Source organism: Nannospalax galili, unplaced genomic scaffold, assembly GCF_000622305.1.
Source record: "Nannospalax galili isolate Female #2095 unplaced genomic scaffold, S.galili_v1.0 scaffold286, whole genome shotgun sequence".
NCBI lineage: Eukaryota > Metazoa > Chordata > Mammalia > Rodentia > Spalacidae > Nannospalax > Nannospalax galili.
The window spans coordinates 6,961,973-6,982,633 of record NW_008359442.1 but is presented as its reverse complement, the minus strand read 5'-3'; the positions used below and the strand labels follow the sequence as shown (position 1 = coordinate 6,982,633).

General features: G+C 36.6%; 1 protein-coding gene across 24 annotated transcripts in view; it reads right to left on the bottom strand.

The window, feature by feature from the left end:
• Nrxn1 (neurexin 1) overlaps nucleotides 1-20,661 on the bottom strand; it is a 1,171,927-nt gene that overhangs the window by 1,131,353 nt on the left and 19,913 nt on the right. The gene's annotated exons all lie outside the window — the stretch shown is intronic.

Sequence of the window (20,661 nt, the reverse complement as noted above, 5' to 3'; positions counted from 1 at the left end):
GGGGGGGGGGGGGGCGGTGGGCAGCTTATGAGGATTAAGAAGGTATAACAAAAATCAGGAAGCAGGCCTAATGAGAAAGAAATTTAATATACTTTGCCTCTTCTTCAATTCGTTTTGTGTTTGCTATACTCATATAGGAATAACTAAGTTTGTTTTGGTTTCTTATTGCAGCCCCTCCCCCCCACATAGACTAGACATGACTCACACTTCTTTAGTGAACCATGAAACCAGAATAGTTTATGTAAAGACTATAAAAAGGATGGATTACTAGTGAAGGCAGATGAATCAATGTACCATATGGTGTTAAACGCTATAGATGTCTTTAGAAGTTATTGACGAGACTATAGGCACAGCATTATGAAAGAAAACTTACCAAATACATGAATTTAAAGAATGACTGATTTTGTTTGGCCTCTAAGAATTTCATCTGTACCTAAGGTCCAGGTAACATAGTGAAAATGAAGGCAGAGAGAATACCAATGCATCTCTCATATCTTATCAGCAACACTTCCTCATACAACACATGCTGATTAACACAGACAGTCACAACTGGCTAAAATGTAGAGAACTAGAGGCTGCAGAGTGAGTGACCACAGATAAAACTCCTACATTAAACCTCTGTCACCCAGGGCTCAGGGACAATTCCAGAAGAGGTGGGTGGAAAGACTGTAAGAGCCAGGGGTGGTGGACGACCACAAGAAAACAGTTTTCCAGACAGCTAGGAAGTTGCTCGTATGAACTCACAGCAATGAGGGCAGCACACACAAGACCCATGCAAGCTCAAAGCAGACAAAAACCAACACAGAATGGAGAAATGGGTAAGATGCTCCAACCTTAGCTGAGAAACTACTGGCAACCAATGATGACTACTGGGAGAGGGAGGGTTGGTTTGTCTTAAATTAGCAACATTAAGTAGGTTGGCCTGGCTCCAGTGGATGGACTCACAACGAAGGATATTTGGGGACACAAACTTGATTTGATAGGCTTTACCGTATATGACAGAATGCATAAAATTAAGTGTTGGGGGTATAGGATAATAGACAGGTGAAGAGGTCTAAATATGCTCAAAAAGAATAAAATTTTTGAAAAGTCAATAAAAAATTTTAAGAGGAAAAAATGTATTTCATGCACTAAGCTTAAATGTAATCTGGTGACTTCTGAAATACCACACAAAAGAAAATTAAATGTGAACATAAAAAAGCTGACTTCAAAGATGTACATTGTAAAGTGTTTTAAATGAATATATATATGAACCTATTTTATGAGGAAATGATGTTCATAAGAGAAAATAGTTACATTTTATAAATGATATTCATAAGAGAAAATAGTTACATTTTAATTGTTTACAAGAGAAAATAATCACTGAATAGATAGACTGACGGGCAGAATAGCACAGTCCAAGTCCATCATTTTACTTAATGAAATCAGAAGTCTAAGTGTTTCGTACAACAAGCACATTTATACCGTCAGGCTAGAGTTCTTCTTGAATAGCAAACTGCCCCTAAGATTTCATGAACTAAAAAGTATACTAGTAATTAGTTTAGTCTGTTTATATTTTAAGTTAATATAAATACATATTAACAGATCTAAAGATAAAAAGGCACCTTGACATATGCTTCTATTAACTGAATCTTTCACACTCACCCTTCATATGTTAGTGACTGACATGTTTCCGTCTTACTGCATTCTGTTAATCAGGATTTAATTCTTAAACTTTCCATAAATTCTTTTACTCTATTCCTAGACTGCTGCCCAAAATTTTTATCAAATTCACTGTAAAAGTTGCAGACATACTCAAAGCTCTTCATAAAATGTTTTCATTCCTGATAAAATGCCACGAGTTCCTTTACACATTAGTTATAAAAGAACTGTTTCTCTGTCACACTGTGGACGAGGCAGGAAATCACTCTATACTTCGCAGCTACATCACCATCTCTTATAAAACATACTCTTCAATGATAATTATACATGAAACATTCTCTCTTTGTTCTTTCATTTGTAAGAGAAATTTTTATGACTCTGACAAAGAAGGGAGACGCTAAGCATTTTGCAAATTTTGTGTGTGCATGTGTGTTTGTGTGTGTGTTCAAGTGTAGGCAAATGTGTCTGTGCAAATGTGCGTGCATGTGAAGTCAAGAGGAAAATCCCTGATGCTGTTTCTCAGTTGTATCCACTATGTTTGTATGCCTGCCACTGCTTGTGATAGGGTTTCTTATTGGTCTAGAACTCAAAGAGGAGGCTAGGCTAACTGGCCAGTGAACCCAGGAACCTCCTGTCTCTGGTTCAACGGCCCTAGAATTAGAAGCCTGTACTAGAATGTGCAGCCTTTTATGTGGGTTCTGTCCTTGGGCTTGCAAATCAAGGACTTTATGAAGCTGTCTCCCCTTTCCCTGGTCTGCTTTGCAAATTTTGTTTCTTTAACAGGCATTTTAAAATTCAACTCATTCCTATTTTCTTACTATTGTTATATTTTTCCAGAGTACCAACCCTCAACATACACATCAGCATAACCTAAAAGACAAAGTTCGTTTGTTTTACTTTAAATATTTTTGACATGTTATTTGTTTCAGCCACAGTTGTAAACTCGTGCTTACCATTAATTTCAAGAGTGGGACTTTCACTGTCTCTGCTCACAGAGGAAAAGTCAAGCCAATGAATCTGATCACTCTGGTAGAGCTAAACCCAGGCAGTATGAATTTAAAAGCATGCACTGCACTCTTAAAAAAAAAAAAAACAAAAAAACACTGAAATGAGTTGTTTAAAAGTAAATTTGATAAAAATGTGATCTATCTTTTCCTTATATTAAATTTAAAGACCAATAATGAAACAGCATTTCAGACTTTTATATATCAAGATGCCAGTTGTCTGCATTCTTTAATATAGTAGTGAGTCGCTTAATGAAAGAGATATACTTTAAGTAATTCATCATTAGACAATATAATTTTGTGAGCACTGAAGAGTGTGCTTGCACAAAGTAAGAAGGCCAGGACATTGCTAAGCAACACACTCTCATGGGATCACCACTGTACATGTAGTCTATTCTGACCAAAACATCATTATGCAACACATGACTGTTTCTCTAATAAGTACATGTGAATACATTCACACACAAATCAACTACTTGAGGTTAACTTTCAGATACATTTCATCTGCTATTCCTCAGGAACCCTCACTCACTTCCCAACTATACTAAATCACCTAGTCATCAGCCTTTAAATTGATGCAGGTTATTACACATTAAGAATTTAGAGGCTGCCTAGATGGCTCATTGGGAAAAAGAACTTGCCATCAAGTTTGGCAACTTGAGTTCAATCCCTGGGACCAACATGGTAGAAGGAGAGAACCAACTCCACAGCATTATCCTGTGTCCTCCACACATAAATAATGGCATGCCCTCACACACATACGTACGTACACACAAAATAAATAAACAAAATGCAATGGAAATTCTTCAAAAACTTTCCTCTCCAGGAAATAACAACCAGAGTGGCATGGATAAATGTGGAGGTGAAGATCTAAGCTTTTAAATGTTCCACAACAAATCTCATCATATTCAGAGAAATGGCTGTTAAAGTGTGTCTTTATAAGATGAATTTCTAATCTAAATTCAGTTCGCTGTTGGAGAATGCATTAGTCCTGTAGCTTGTATCCAAAGAATGGTCAATTAATATGAACAGATAATTACCAAAATCACAATGTGAATTCTATATGTTATCAACATGTGAGTTTTAAAACAGTACAAGTGCAAATTTGGGATTAAAGTTAAATATAAGAACAAAACCTGAAGATTAGCTACGTAAAAAGTATAGAATGCACAGGATAACCTGACCTTGCTTGGTAATCTTGGTAATCAAACAGAACAGTGATATGGTTATACAGAGCTTTATATTTTTCCAAAATTCATTCTCAACAAGATTTTCAGCTTTAACTATTAAAGTCACTGATGCTGAAAGTGTTTGTGTTCAGGTCAGAAGAAATATAGGGCAATAGTCTTGAATATAAAAGATCATTCTATCAAAGAAGTACATTGATGGAGACATTCTTACCTGAGCCTAAACAATCAATATGCGACTTACTATTAATTTGAGAGAGAGCTGCCTTGCTTCACGGGTTAATTAAAGAGTGTAAACAGAAAACAGAAAAATAATACGTTGTCAAGCTGAAAATGATCTTAAGAGATCACTTAATCTTGCCTTCAAGTTTTCTAGATGAGAACACCGAGAGAGTAACACTGACTACCCCAAGGCGACACTGCAAATTAGAGGAAGAGATGTGATAAAAGGTTCAGAAGGGCCTCAGTCTGAGAGAACTGCACTTGAAAATGGGAGAACATTGGACGGCGCCATGGACTTTTACTGAACGCCTCGTCCCATCTCTACTTATTCTTCAGCATAAATGCTGCAGACAAATACTGACTGTCTATGGTACAAGCCAGCTCATAGAACAGCAATAAATCTTGGATGACTAAGCAAAGGCCTCAGCTACTTTAAAACTGGCTTGCTTTAATCTCTATGTTGTCATTCTCAGGGTAGAGAGGCACCTCAAATGTAATAACTTTTAGCTTTGTAGAAAATTCAGATTATTTCGGTAGATATGTATTTAAATAGGTTTGGGACTTCAAACTCCAAACATCAGCATATAAAGCTATTACAGAGGAGGAAAGTCTTGGCTATGTGGAATACAGATGACTTTGATAATGAATAGTGAAAAGGTTCTGCAAGGAAATATCTTAGAAGGACTGAGCTCCCATGACTAAAATGAAGATGGGGAAAATAAATCAGTGCCTGGTGTTGAAAAGTGATGAATGGAATGTCTGATGGGATAGGGACGGACGGTGCTACTTTAATTCTTATTTTTGTTGTACAGTGAAACAAATGCATATGTGCTCTCCTCGGACAATATTCAGATAAAGGAACTGTCATTTTATATTGTTTTCTCAGAGAAGTGTGCACACAACAGACACTGAGATGAGGCTGACAGAAGGTGGGCTTACCTCTCCCTGCCAAACAGACTGAACCATTTAAGGAAGTACATGGTCAGTTCCAACCAATATAAGTTTTGAATGCATATATCCTTACATTTCTATGTAAGTATGCAGTCACTTATCACCTTCAATTAGTGTCAAATATAGCAGAGAAAATGGAAAAAATTCTGGAATATGACTGAGAAAATCTGAGTTCAAATCACACATACCAAGAGACACAGTGCCAGACAGGAAAAACCTCCCTTCTAGTTGTTGGCCAGGATAGTCCAAGAGGTTCCCCCAAATAACACAGGCTATTGCCACAGCTCTTGATTGCCTCTCAGAGCTTGAAGCTAAGACCCTATTGAAGATAGGCCATACTTCAGACACAGGACTTGGAGCAATGGAGCTGGAACTGACCTGGAAGTCGCCTCCCTGAAGGCTAGCTCTCATAGAATCAAAGACTACTATAGAAGCTGCTAAAAGAGAAAAACGATCTATGGTCATATTCAGCTGTAAAGGCCTAATAACCGCAGCGATGACCAAAACGATCTCTATTGGTGCAGGAGTGGTACTTTTATCTTAGAGATAATCAACAGCTGTCTAATTAGACTTAGGCCCACTCAGTGGGAGAGAACATGTGTAACACTGTAAACAGTTAAGTACACATGACAGAGAGGTCATAGACTCTAAAGAAAACCCTACATCTGACATATCCCTAGACAAACATAATTTCTTACTGTATGCTCTTATATTTATAAACAAGTATAACTCTCACCACTCATTGAAGAAGCTTTTTACAACAGATGGAGACTATTACAGAGTTCCACAACTGGTCTAACACAGACAAACTGTGGGATTCCCTAGCCCTAAGCGATGCAACTTCCACACCTAAGACTCAGGGAACAAGGCGAAAAAGGGAGCAGAGAGAATATCAATGCTTCTCTCTACTCTCAGCAAAGCTTCCTCATACAACACATGATGATTCACACAGAAAGCCACAATTGGCCAAAATGTAGAGAATTAGAGACTGCAGAGTGAATGATCACAGACAAAACCTCTACATTAAACCTCTGCCACCCAGGGCTCAGGGACCATTGCAGAAAGACTGTAAGAGCCAGGGGTGGTAGATGACCACAAGGAAACAGAGTTTTTCAGGTGGCTGGGACTTGTTCATATGAACTTACAGCATGATGACAGCAAGCACAAAACCCAAGAACACTCAAAGTGGACAAAAACCCAGCACAGAAGTGGGGAAATGGGTAAGAAGGCCCAAACCTTAGCTGAGGAACTACTGGAAGCTGATCACTGGTAAGTGAGGGAGCATTGTTCTTTTTTTAAGCTAGTGACACTAGATAGACTGATCAGGTGCAGTGGTTGAACTCACACCGAGGGACATCTAGAGACACAATCTTGACTCACTAGGACTAAATGTATATGACAAAGTGCATGAAATTCACTCTGTGAGGGGTATGGGAAGGTACAGATAGAGGAGAGCGGTCTAAATATGATCAAGATGTACGAAATACATAAAAATTAAATTTAAATATTTAAAAACAAATTGCACATCTTCATTTACAGGGCTTCTGGCTTTCAGCAAGTCAATGGCTTCAGGATTCTAGAGCTAGAAAGAAAAGTTGTTAGGAGCAACCTCCTTATTTCATAGATTAGGATGTACACAAAAGAGGAGTGCTGAAAACCTGGCTGATCTAGGACCCTGCGACATCCACGCAAACATTCTGTGTCACCTGCTACTACAAGAGGAGCTCAAAGTAGAAATCCATAGTTCACAGATTCCTTTCGTGTCAGGGATCTTCACATGACCCAGGTTGTACGTACTCAGGAGAGTGGGAAGAGAGGTTGTGAGTCACAGTGGGTGTCTCCTGTCATAATTTTACTGCGTAGGTTGCACTTAGGCAGTGAAATGAGTCAATGAAAATTTTTCTCTTTCTTGTCAACGCTTCCAGAGTTTAAAATGTTACAAGACACTAGAATTATAAGACTCCTAATATATTGTTCATAGAAAATCATTATAGTTTCTTTAAATTGTCTTTCATATTGTGACCAAAATTGTTGTCCCAAGGAAACATTTCCAAATCTTCATTATTTAAAATGAAAAAAAGAATTTCACTTAGATAATTTAACTTAATGACAATCTGAGCAGCATTTCTGAAGGTCAGCATCTAATGGACACAAGATCTTCAATGATATACAAGTGGTTTGTCCACACTTATATATATTTATACTTTGAAATGTCATGACAATTTCAGGATGTGGAAATCAAAAGCAGCAAAAAGAGACGACCAGAGGAAAAGTACTCTCTCGAAAAGCCAAATTGGTTTAGAAAATAGCAACAGGATTAACAGCCACAGCAGCTACCCACAGCCAGACCAGAGAATATTGACGTTAAAGAGTCTTCCCAGTTTCTTTGGAAGTTTATATAGTGTTTTGAACCTTTCTTATACAGTCCTTCACATTATCTGCAATGCTAATATTTTTAATTACCATTGAATCTCAAAACCCACATAATTTTGACACTGATTTATTGACAAGTAAGTAACTGTCAGTCACTAAAACTTACACATAGACACACAAAATAAGTAATATCAGACCTTCTTATCTGTTTCATAATTAAGACCTCTTCTGCTAACTAGGAACAGGATGCTAAAATGGAGGATCCCTTTCTTATACAGCATTCAAGAAAAACCTTTCCATTCTAACGCCTTTTACATAAATCCAGGTGCCAAAATGATTTGTATTTGTTTATTCACAAACCATGCCTTAATACACTAGAGTTAATGGATCATACTTACCCCATGTTTGATTTTAGTAGGTTTTCAGAAAAGAACTTTGGTTGGAACACATCAGAGAGAAACACTGTCAAAGATGTGATTGCATGAGGATGTGTGTTTAGACTGGATGGGTGTAAATTCATGCATGGCATGAATTTAACTGTGCCAGGCTTAGAGAAGTAATCTCTGATAGCGAGATTGACTACAGAAATTATTTTAATATTCTATAAGTGAATCATTGATAGTTCAAAGAATATTTTATAAAATAAAACATTATTTTTTATTTTATAAGTTTATTTTATTTTATTTTCAAAGCTTATTTTATAAGCTTTCACACAACTCATTCAGTCACCACTGTGAATGTAACATGAACCCTCTCAAAATACAGATCTCATTTTGCACTTATAGTACATTACCAACTGGATAAATACAAATTAATACAGAAATGAGGAGGTGAGGTAGTCAGCATAATGATAGAGTTTTTGAAATATATTAGGGAGTTAAACAGTGGGTATAAAAGCTTTTTATCTTTGGGTCTTATGCATCTGCCAAAGCCTCGTGTGTTAAAGGCCTGGTCCTCAGCTGATGGGTCTGCTGGGAACTGGTGGAACCATGTGGGAAGAAGGACTTGGTGCAAAGAAATTAGGTCACAGGTCATGTGCCATTAAACCGGCTGTGGTGACTCAAGTCCTTTTTCTCTCTCTGCTTTTTGAATGCCCTGAGTTGGCCTGCTTCATCCATGAGCTCTCTCCATGGGGTTCTTGGCCACAGACCCAACCAGAACAAGGCTAAAGAACCTTGAACTGAAGCTACTGAAACCATCAACAGAAATAGGTCTTTCTACCTTTTTAGTTGATTTTTATCAGCTATTTTGTCATAGTGACAGAAATGTGATGTATATGTATATCATATATATGTATATATATATGATTTGACTAGTAATGACAAGAACATCTTCCTGTAGGAGATTAACACTACCTGGCAGACAGCACTGTCGAGACCCCTTTATACAACTTGTTCTACATGGTACCAAGTTGAAGGAGGATGGCAAAACCCATGTGAGTTACTTAATTGATTAATATGTGGTTTTTTATCTTTATCGGGGTCACTATAGTATCCCCAGTTTCTATATGGTAGATATTCAGGATAAGCTTGACACATATGACCCCCACATTCTCCAGTTGAGTTAGGAAGGAAGGTGACTGGGAGTGAGGGTATTCATATGTGGCTGGACGGTTAGAATGCGATGAGAGAGAAAAGAGGCAGTACTTCTCACAGATCTCCTTTTTTATTCTTACTCTACAGTGCAAATTTTCAGCCAGTTCTGTCACCTTCAAAATATGTATTTTGACCCAAACTCTAATCCCAGTTTGTATTCCTTTTCTACATCCATCCTGGTCCAGCACTGTATCTGCACAATGGACTAGTTCCTATCCTTATCCGACCTCTCTGGTGGACCTGTGATCTAGTCTATTATCTTTGCAAGGATTTTAAGAAAATTCCTATCACTCTTTTGTGCAAGTTCTTCTATGACTTCTGTTAAATGTAGAATGAATGAGGTCCACATTGTGGCTGGCCAGATTCTACTTAATCTGGTCTCAGCGACCATGGCAGTCTACCTCTGAGTCTCTCCTTTGTTCACTGACTGCTCGAGCATCCAAGCCAGAGCTTTACCCACTGATGTACCTCAGGCTTTGTGCATGCATACTCACCTTTTAGCATCAAAAATGCATGTTTTCTTCTTGTGTTTCTGTAAATGTCACCTTGTTGAAGGTTTAATGCAGTCTCTCTCATACCTTTATCCTGCTTTAATTTTCTTCATACAGAGCTACATAAAGCCTTACTTCATTAATACTTTCTTTCCTGCCTTAACCTGCCCATACATTCAGAGATCCGTTTGTATATGGCTATACCCTCAGCACTTATAGTATTATTCAGCAGAGGAAGAGCTAAAATATTCTGTTCCAAAGAATAAATATTTTATTTAGTCCTTACATTCCCAGAAGTTACTAACATGGCTACTATTTATAGAGAGAAACAGTAAGGTAAAAGGAGATGACACAACCATTTCTGGAAAGAGATAAAAGGATTCAGGAAATGAGGCTAACGGTTGAGGACTGGATACCTGATAGAGGATTGAAAAGAAAAATAGAAAGGAAATAAAGATAACACTTTTAATGGTTTTACTTTTTAAAAAAAATCCTTAATTTCTTCGATTTCAAAATTGTAAACCATGTACTTTGAAAAGACATTGCACTTATTTCTGTAAACTTCATTTACTTTGATAATTTTTGGACATATAGTAAACACTATAATCAATAGTCATTATTTACACAAGACAAGAAATGAGAGAAAACATGGCTTTTGATGTTTTCCATTATTTAATTGCTGCTCTATGTTTCTACTTTCACATCATACAAAAGTTTAGATTCTGACCTTCGTTAAGTCAGCCACAAATTGTAATTTGAAAGCAGGGAGAAGAGTCCTGGAGTAGAAACTGGTAGAGAGTTTACAGGCAACAGAACACATGGAGGCTTAGGAGGGAAAGAGGATCTTAATGCTTTCCCATTTTGTGGATGAACAGGTTTGGTGTTTTGGTTTTGCATATCTTTGGGGATGAATGAACTCTTTCTGCAATAAAGAGAAGAACACTCAAATCAAGTTTACTGCCTCCATATGGTTCCAACCACAGTATGCACAGTGGTAGAGTCATTGGATGGGGAAATAAAGGTATAAGTCCTTTTCCTAGAAAAGGCAATTGTGTTGGTAGAACTTTAATGAGTAAGAATTCAAAGGCAAGACAGAGTAAAAACAAAAAAGAAGAAATCAAACTCTGAGTCTCATGCCTTTGGTACCTTTCCAAAACAGCAATTTAATAAAACATCATCTGCAAGTCTTTCGTCTGCAGAGTTAATTTCATTATTTCACTATACAGTACTTAGAATAAAAAAAAAACAACAACAGATCTACACATTTATTAAAACGGTAATGAATGAATCACTTAGGCTTTGAGGTTGTACGTTAGTTTTGGTGAGTGCCCCTAAAGGGAGATCAATTAAGCATTGTTTTTTCAAACAATACCCTCAAACAAAGCATTTTTAGTCACTTTATTAAAATAAGGGTACAGAAAGCACTATAAAAATAAACTCTCCATCCACTATTCATGTGTTTTCTTTTTAAACATAGGCAACGGTCCTGTTTCATTCTTGATATAAAAAAACACAGTTTCGCACTTGATGATGTGGTTTAGGGATATGCTACCCCTAAAATAGGGAACTTTGACACATCGAAATCTGAGGTAAGAACATTCCCACCTTCCCTTGACCTGCTCCCTTGAAGGAGGTCATAAAGGTAATGAAAGATTCATTAACCTGGGTCTGAACAGGTATCTGACCCTGATGGAAGGGCACTCATCTTGGGAAAGGAGAAACTTCCTTAAGTTCCTTCTATCTGAATGGTCACAGGAAAGTAATTTGGATAAACAAGTCTCTCTATGTGTCCCCCAGTTTATGACTGTGAGGTTATAGTTTTTGTGTCTTATTTCTCCACAGCTCTCTACTTACCATCAAATGTCCCTTAAAAACATACAGATCTAAGCATTGTTTCAGGTCTTGGTTTTCTTATGAAGGCTTTAGTGTCATCAAAAGTGTATGTTAAATAGATGGATGAGCTTTTCTCTTGTTAATCTGTTTTGCAGAGGTCTCATTGGAGACCTGGACAGGTAAAAGATCCATTTTCCCACCCATGCAGATTTTCTAATGTTGTCTGATACAATACAGGAAAATGAAATTGTATATTTAATGACACAATCACATCTGCTGTTAAAATGCTTCTAGGAAAGTACTTTTCATCAATTGACACGTTTTCCTAGAAAACAGAATCATCCTGCATATGTGAGGATTTTGATTTATTTGCTGCAGTGCCTTGCTTTTCTGTTCCAAAACACAAAGTAAAATTCATATAGTGATGAATTGAATTTGTTAAAATGACTTTCCATGAGTAAAAGACACTCATTTTCCAGTGTTCATGAGGAGCTTTGCTATGAACCGGAAGATCTCTTCAATGTACAAGGAAAGGAAGTTCCAAACCAGGCCAGGGGGAGGAACGAAGAGAACAAAAGGAGATGCGTCATCGGAAGTATTACGTCATCTGTGCAAATGATACCGTATGACTTCTGAAGTGGTATTTTCTTTCATATCTAAAACTGGAATGATGAAAATTTTACTGGCCCATGTCCTTGTATCTGTGAGACTAATTTTGTGTCCTAGTGAAGTCTTTTAAGTTCTCTTCACTGAACTTTCTTCTCCAAAAAGAAGCACCAGCGGCAGACAGCCTTCATGTGCTTCTAACTCTAAATCTCTATGGATTCTATAATTTAGACATCGCAAAAGGTGCTTTTGTCACTAAGTAAAACCACTTCCTGGTTTTATGACAAATCAATTCTGTGTTCAGGCCAGTAATATACAGACTTTTCCAGCTGAAATAACTACTGAATGAGGAGTAAAGAGGAAGCTATTTTGCATATTACTATCCAGGTCTACCTAAGGTAGTCTACCAAGCTCCTCGAATATGCAGCCTTCATAAAACAAACCTAACAAAGGTCTTGAGGGAACAACCATAAATTCCTGAAAAACTGAAATCCAGTCAGTGAAATCACCAGGGGTATCAGCTGTTGAAGACAGTTAGAAGCACCAGGAATGTAACATAAGGTCTATGTTTACCTGAATTTCATTTATTATTTAGCCTGCGGCATTTAAAAACTAAAGTATGTGAAATGCAAATTGAGAGCATTCTTTTAGGTCATTTCCACATGTAATTGCAATTATGAAATATTTCATGATTAGAAGAAAATTATTAGATTATTTTAGGTATAAAATATCTTAAAGCTTCATTTTAAAAATTGATAATTTTAATCATAATAAATATATTAAACTGGTTTGTATAGTTATAGATATTTCCACATAGGATTTCTTTTTTCTTTTTAAAATTTTCTTTTGCTTATTTTTATATTATGTGTAGGAGTGTTTTGCCTGCATTTATGTAAGTGGACCACATGTGTACAATGGCCAAAAGAGAGTGTCAGATCCCCTGGAACCGAAATGATGGATGGTGGTTTTCAGCTATCATGTGAGTGCTGAGAACCAGACCTGGATCCTCTTCAAGAGCAGTCAGTGTTCTTAACTCCTAAGCCATGAACTCACTCTTCCCCCATAGGATGAAAGAAATCCTAATTTAAAAGAACAGACAGACTATAAAAGAACCAGATAAACTTGATGTACTACAATTAAGCTGTTCGTTTGCCTCTGAGCTTTCCCAGACAGGAAGCAATGGAACCCAAACATATACAACTGTAACACATTTTCTTCTATCATAAGGAAAGAAAGAACAAGAGAGAAAAGGGAAGGAGGAAGAGTGAGATTGAGCAATTGTCTCTTTAACTGTTATCAAAGAACTGATATAGAAATGAAACACCACTGCTTTCCAGTTTCAGCATGAGACAAAATAAAGTAGCTGTTATTTTCTCCTCTCTGCTTGCCATTATAACTGTCATCTTTTTAGGACACTAGAGCTCTCATTTCCAACCTGATGAAACCAATTTTAGTAATCTCTTTTCTTCCAAAATTTACCTCCACCCTTTACCTTAGAAGGACCCTCATAGTTCTTGTTTTCTGAAGAAAATTTTAGAGAAACAGCCATTTGTCCAGGTTTCTGGACCTGTAACAAAAAATCTCTACTTCAAGGCCATGGCTGACTCTTCTGGGGGTGGGGGGGCGGCTGGGATGCTCAGACAGGCTAACTGCTGATCACACACCTGCCTAACTTTTGAGAGATGAGGATGGGTAACATGCATAAGCAACTTCCAGGTGTGAAATTCAAAGAATATTTAGAACCTAAAAGAGCCTCTCCAGTCCCTAAATAAACATTTGCTTCCTACACAGGTCATCTGGGCTCTTGAATTCTCCTCTCCTCAATTCTTTTGACAAGTAATTTGTTTGCACAATGTCAGTCTAGCTGATATTTTACTGCACAACAAAATATGAAATGTTTTAAACTCATGAACATTTTATAAAATTGAGTTTCATGAAGATAACCGGTATATAGTTTTGTAAGTGAGCATCAGTTTAAGAAGGATTTGGGATTACAACCCTTGGCTATCATGTTTTATCTCACTTTCAAGTGTTGATGCAAATGTATTTGAAAAGAAAGAAGTGCCCAGTGACCAGGGGATTCACTTCCCCTAACTAAAGAATCACTTTTTCTTGTGCTAAAGTAACTGGAGGTTTGAATTAAAATGGAAAGGGTCTATCCTACCCACAGAAATAGATCAAAAGTACTAAATGATGCTAGTTTTAGACTATAGTGAAGTTTTTAATGAATGAATCCTGTCCCCCAAAGAATAACACATTGGAATATCACCACAATGGTATGTCTGTTTATATCTAGCTATTTACAAATACCACAACATTTTATTGTGATATTTCATTTCTCTCACTTTGGTTGTTCTAACCTGATAATGACCCAGATTGTGGAGTCCCACTGATAGTCCCTTCTGCTTTCCCCCACATAGTCTGCATTCCAAATTGTCATTTTTAATTCACTTCCTCTCTTCCTAAAATTAAACTTTCAATTTCTGTTGGATTTCTAGTCATGATGAATGCTAAGAATTCTCAAAACATTTAGAAATCTATTGCCAATCATAGCTGTTTCTTACAAGAACTTTGGTTTTCCTCTCATTTGGGCCAACAGTATTTATTCCAAACTTGCTCACTCCAAGACCTGTCACCTTAGCCACAGCTAAGGACTATCTGTCCTAAATCCAACACGTCCTCCAGGATTTCAATTACACTCAGCATAGCTTAAGGGGCTTCTGAGACTTAGTTTCCAGCCTGCGTCAAACCACCTTTCACTGCTTTTCCTTCAGTGCACCATGGATTCTAACCTTCTTGGTTCTTCAAAAGAACTCTTTTGAATGCTCTTTACCCTTCTCTCTCTGTCTCTTAGCCAACTCCCAGTCACAGTCAAGCCTCATCTCAGCCCTGTTGTGCTATGGAAACCCTCCTCCATTTCTTACCTCTGCGTCAAACACTGATTCTCATCTTTATCACTGTATGCGGCATACATTCCAATTGTTCCATTCATCTGCAGACTGTGAACTACAACAGAACACTGACTGCCCTTCTGATCACAGATTCAGAAACACTGCCCAAGCTCAATATCTTTAAAAATTACCTTAAATATCTTAAGTGTTTAAAATGTTCTTACTGAAAAAATTACCACCTTATAAACAAAAACTACATATCAGTAGCTTTTAACTCTATAATTCTGGTTATTGAAGTAGCTTGGCTTTGAGGTATAACTGGATATATTTTCCAGATCATTATCAGATAATTCATAGGAACTATAATTTTCTGAACTACTTCTAGAATGCAGATTTGGTAGTCAAGGAAAAAACCACTGCTTTAAGAAAATTCTGCAATTTCTACTTGGGTTTCTAAAACCTGAGTATTAAAACATATATGCTACTGGAGCTAGAGAGATGGCTCAGCGGTTAAGAACACTGGTTGTTCTTGCAGAAAACCCGGGTTAGAATCTCAGCACCCACATGGCAGCTAACAACTGTCCATAACTCCAGTCCCAAGGCATCTGACAGCCTCTTCTGACCTCCACAGGCATTGTACAACATGGGTGCATTTATATATATGAAGACAATACACAAATATACATAAAATAAAAAAATAAAAAATTTAAAAATGTTTTAAAAATATATATGCTGGTGGATCTCTGTGCGTTCAAGGCCAGCCTGGTCTACACAGCGAGTTCAGGTCAGCTGGGCTACAGGGAGACCCTGTACAAAAAGACCAAATATATATATGCTGTACCATAATTTTAATTTTTAATGGAAGTTTGATAGATATAGAAACTAGGTGAATATGCTACTCTTCATGAAAGTGTGTCATTTATGAAAGCCAAGCTCCTGTGTCAAGACAGCTGAAAAATTAGTGGTTGTTAATAAGTCTGCAAATAATTTTGTCACCATTACACATTATAAGAAAGCACTTTTCCCTTATTATTTTGTGTTATAGATATTAATTTCCTAATTTTTAGGGGAAGAAAGGGTTTATTTCATTAGAGTCCATCACTGGTGACAATTTCTCTATTATTAACTGAAATTATTTTGTGCAATTACTGATTCGATAGTTTTTTGAAAAAGGGGAAAATATTGGTTATTAAATAGATGAAATGTATTTTTCAGTGGACATTTACTTTTTAGTTTTTTATTGGTTCTTCAAGAATTTTAAACAATGTATTTCGATCACATTCATATCACTCCCTCATCTCCACCCCCACCTTGCTACACCCCAGCTTGATTTCCTCTATTCTCATTTTCCTCTTTTTAATGGTCTATTGATATAGTCTAATCTGTGTTCCCCAAATGCTTTCAGATTTATTCCCTGTGGTCTGATCAACCTACCAGACTTTACACCCCTAAAGAAAATCGACTCTCCCTCTCCCAGCAGCTCTCAATTGCCAATAGCTACTAAGGTTTGGAGCTCTTAGCCTTCCTCCCCCATCCACGCTGGGGTTTTGACTGGCTTGGGTTTGTATAGGTCATGTGTATGCTGCCACAAGTGCTATGGGCCCATGAAACATTTACTTATTAAATTTGGTAAATTCTGTGAGAAAATATTATCACAAAAGATAGTGAGCCCAAATATTGAAAAATCCTTAAGAATAGTTGACAGGATAGGAAATAATTCTAATATTTCCTTCTTTGCAAAGGCTATCATTTTACAAGAATATTGTTTGACTATTGTTTGAATACTGTTTGACTATTGGAAATTATAAAATTTCCTCATAAAAGAGAAAAAATATAAAGAAAAAATTCTTCTACAGAGAAGAAGGTGCATAGTCCAGAAATGGATTACCAAATGAAGAAAATAATAGTAGGAAACAAGAGACGTTCAATGGATACTAAGATTTGCCCACAATGCTCCAATAAAATATTTAGAAACCATATTCAATGGATGTCTTTTGGTCACTTACAGACACCCATCATTGTATGGGGAAATGTATCCACACATATGTGAAAAAAGATCAAACAAAAATAATACAAAATTCAAATAAATTAAAGCCAAACTTAATTCCAAGTCAAAGAAGGAATAGACTTTAACAGCAATTCAAATGCTCTTATGCTCACTACAAAGAAGGGCTGCCCCTTTACACTGCGTGTGCATGACTCCACAGCATCTCCATGACATAGGCAAAAGCTCTGAGTTGTGAGAGTAGGGGGTCAAGAAGAAAACCTGGGGTATGCAGGCAAACTGGGCTTACATTTATATTTTCTCTTTCCTTTCTAAATACTCTGAACCTTATTTTTCCTAAATGCTAGATGAAAATAGCTAGACAAATCTATGTTTAGTTTTGACACAGAGATAACATAAAGAAATTTATTACAGCAACTATATACCTATGTAATAGACAACCAAAAATACCAACTTGCCTACAACAGCACAGGGCATTTCAGAAGAGGATTGATTTTTCTTATTATATCATTTTAATTGTGTATAAATGATACTCAATGGATACATAAAGCTATCAAAATAACACCCAATTTACAATACATTAACTTCTCATGAATGCTTATAAAAACAAAACATTTTATTAGTTTATTTTAGAAAATGTGTACTCAAACACTTCTACTTTTCAAGAGATTGTTTTTAATTTAGAAATAATATTTGAGTCATTTGCTGGATAAATCATATTATCATTTTAATATTATGCATTTTGTTTAGACTAGAAATAATCTGAATGACATAGTTAATGAAACTTGGGTCCATTACGGCAAAGTAAATAGACTGAAAGCAAAAAGCTGGACCCAATCAGCTAACTATTCTAGTGAATATCTTCAGTTACTATTATGAGTAGGTAAATAGCCTAAGCAGTCTGAACAGAGAAAGCAAAATCTTAGTTAAGCCCTTCATCTCCATCCTTTGAGGTTTATATGGAAATGCAGTTATGCACGCACTGGGATTTGATCTGCAGTTACCTCACAGCAGCTACATTTTTGAGGATGAAATAAAAGAGCCATTTGGGGTTAGATGTGAAAAACTTGACACAAAAAATGCATATTAGGAAGCTGGAAAATGAGTATGCAAATCAGCTTATCCACACTGGAGAATCCATAAAGATGAGCTGTTTTCAAAGTATAGACATCATGGTGTAGCATAAGATAAGGGTATAAAAGGAACAGGGAGGAGATGAATGGCTTAGCTGAGTCATCCTTTGCAGTTTTCAATAGGAATTTGGATTGTCGGTTACCATTATGCTGGCACAAATTTAGACCAATTAAAGAGCCAATTAAGTAATTACTGATAACATAAATGTGAATAAAGTAGATGAGGAAATTTTGTCAGTCATCTGGAACTTCTCCGATATTTCAGAATTTTCATTGGGTAAGCAGACCATATTATAAGAATAATATGCCTTATTATGAAGCCAATTTGACACTCAGGGTTGCCAAGTCAGCTATCTCCTATTTAAGGCAAGCTGGGTGAGCATAGGGAGAAATGGAAAAGAGGGTAAACTTAGAATAGATCACTTTGCTGTGGAGAAACCTTACCCAAGGATCCAAACCCTGCATCTTGCCAGTATCCTTTCATAGTTATGAAGAGAATGACCCAGCTGACATGCATGTCCAAGTTGAGCTTACTTTACTTTATTCCAGTAGTATGGTTTTGCACTAAGCAACATGCCATAAAGCATAAAGTTTTATTCAAAAAACAGAATTATACAGGATTATACTCCAGACTTCTTTATGTAACTTCAGAATACATCCTGCATGGTTCACATTGTATTCTGTTCTGATAGCATAAAGATTCTTCTCAAACAGGTTGTTCAAGTTGATATTACACCCTCGGAGTATTACACAATGCATCTCATCTTCTGAAATGGACTATTAGCTTGACATTTCAGAACAGTTTGATAGAAAATCCCACGAGAATTGCTGACCTTTGTTAATATGCCCTTGTACTTGTAAATTTTGTGTTTGCAACAATGTACATAGACTTTTGCGCACTTTTAATTTGTTTATGAACATATTCATACCATTTTATATGTCTTTATTTCAAATTATATAATGAGTCATCATATATGATTCTTTCATGGACTATTTAACCAAGTACAATATACAATAAGTGTGAGTGCTAATATATTTGTAAGAGTTACTTGAATATTTCTGGACATTTTTGGACGTAGATATACTATCTTAAAAGATATACACACTTTAATTTTTGTAGCTACTATTCAACTGTCCCTATAAAGAACTGTAGGAATTTACATTCTGCCCAAGTATGTACAAGAATCTGAGACTATTTCCCCACACCTCAGTCAAACGTAGATACGATGGTGCTCCGTCATCTCAACCAACCAAGCAAGATGCAGTACCTTAGTATAATGTACATTTCTTCAATTATTGAGAACAAGCTTCTTTTTAAGTTGATGAGCAACTTGGATTTTCTTTTAAAGAACTTCTCTTTTGTTTGCTTGATCTTTGCTATTAATATTCTCTCCTCTTAATATCTTTAAATTCATCATATTTACTAAAAATTATTGATTACCCTACTGGAGGTCAAGCTCCATTAGCACATAAGTGTTATGCTGAGGATTTCCAATTAAGTGAAGAAACAACTGGGACAATATATAACTATAGTATAAGGTACAGAATGTAAGAACAGGGTCTGCAGAAAGGGGCACTGGGTCTGCAGCAGACCCAAGGGTGAGCAGAAAGAAGAATCAGGGAGGACTTCACAGAGAAAATATAATAGGTGAGTTTTGAATGACAGATGGAACTTTATTCAATAGAGATCAGCCAGAAAGCATGAGGTCTGGAGAGAACAGCGCTAAGAAGGCCCCAAGACATAAATGAAAATATGCCTCATAATATAAAAATTGATTGGTTTGGTTCACAACGTTTCAGACAGGAGAGAATGATAAAAAATGAGACTGGCCAAATAAATAAACCAATTTACAGAAGTGCTTATCTGACATGCTTTATCCTTTAGCCAAAGCAGAAATGTTATCCTTAAGGGATCAAGCCAACAGCGGAGGGATGATGGCTTTGGAGAGTGCGTAATGCACAGTGCCTAAGATTAGGAAAATGGCAAGGAGGCCACAGTAAAAGGAGGTAGGATCAACAGAATCCAGTGAACTTGGTCACGAAAAGCATATGATTAGTCTCTTCATTGTCCAACTTCTGGTGTCACCGCTCATTTCTGTGGTAGCGTTTACTGCATGGCATGAAGCCAAGCCTGAGCTAGTCCAACCAATGAGAAGAGAATTTGTGCTTTCAAGTCATGAATCAGTATTTCATCAATGCATAGTGTTCCACACAAAAATACACCGCCAAATTTCCTCATCTCCTTGTGTTCACACTTTATGCCAAGATAGACTCAATATTTGTTAGTCCAATATTATTTTTTTCCTACTCAGTTCCTATAACCTCCTAATGGCTTATTGCAAACTGTTTTCTTTTGATATGGAAGAATCCAATGATTAGAGTAATTTGAAATGATGAAGCCTTCATTAAGAGTGAAAACAACTCATTAACTAATTTTTAAAGGATCCATGTTTCTCCCTCTTAATAAGTGTATCATCATTGTACTGGCCTTTTTTTCAAATGCTAGGCATCATTTTCATGACTATTGGAAATGCACCTTACGAGCTCCCCTAAGAGCATGCATGTATATCCTATTATACATCTCTTTCACTCTGATTAATACTGAGTTTTATTCATATTTTGATGCCTGTTTTTTTTAGGCTTGTATTTGGCTTTCAGCACTTTGCATCTGCTACTAAACATGTAGCCTTCTGGTACTGAGAGCATTGTGGTAAACATTACCTAGGAGC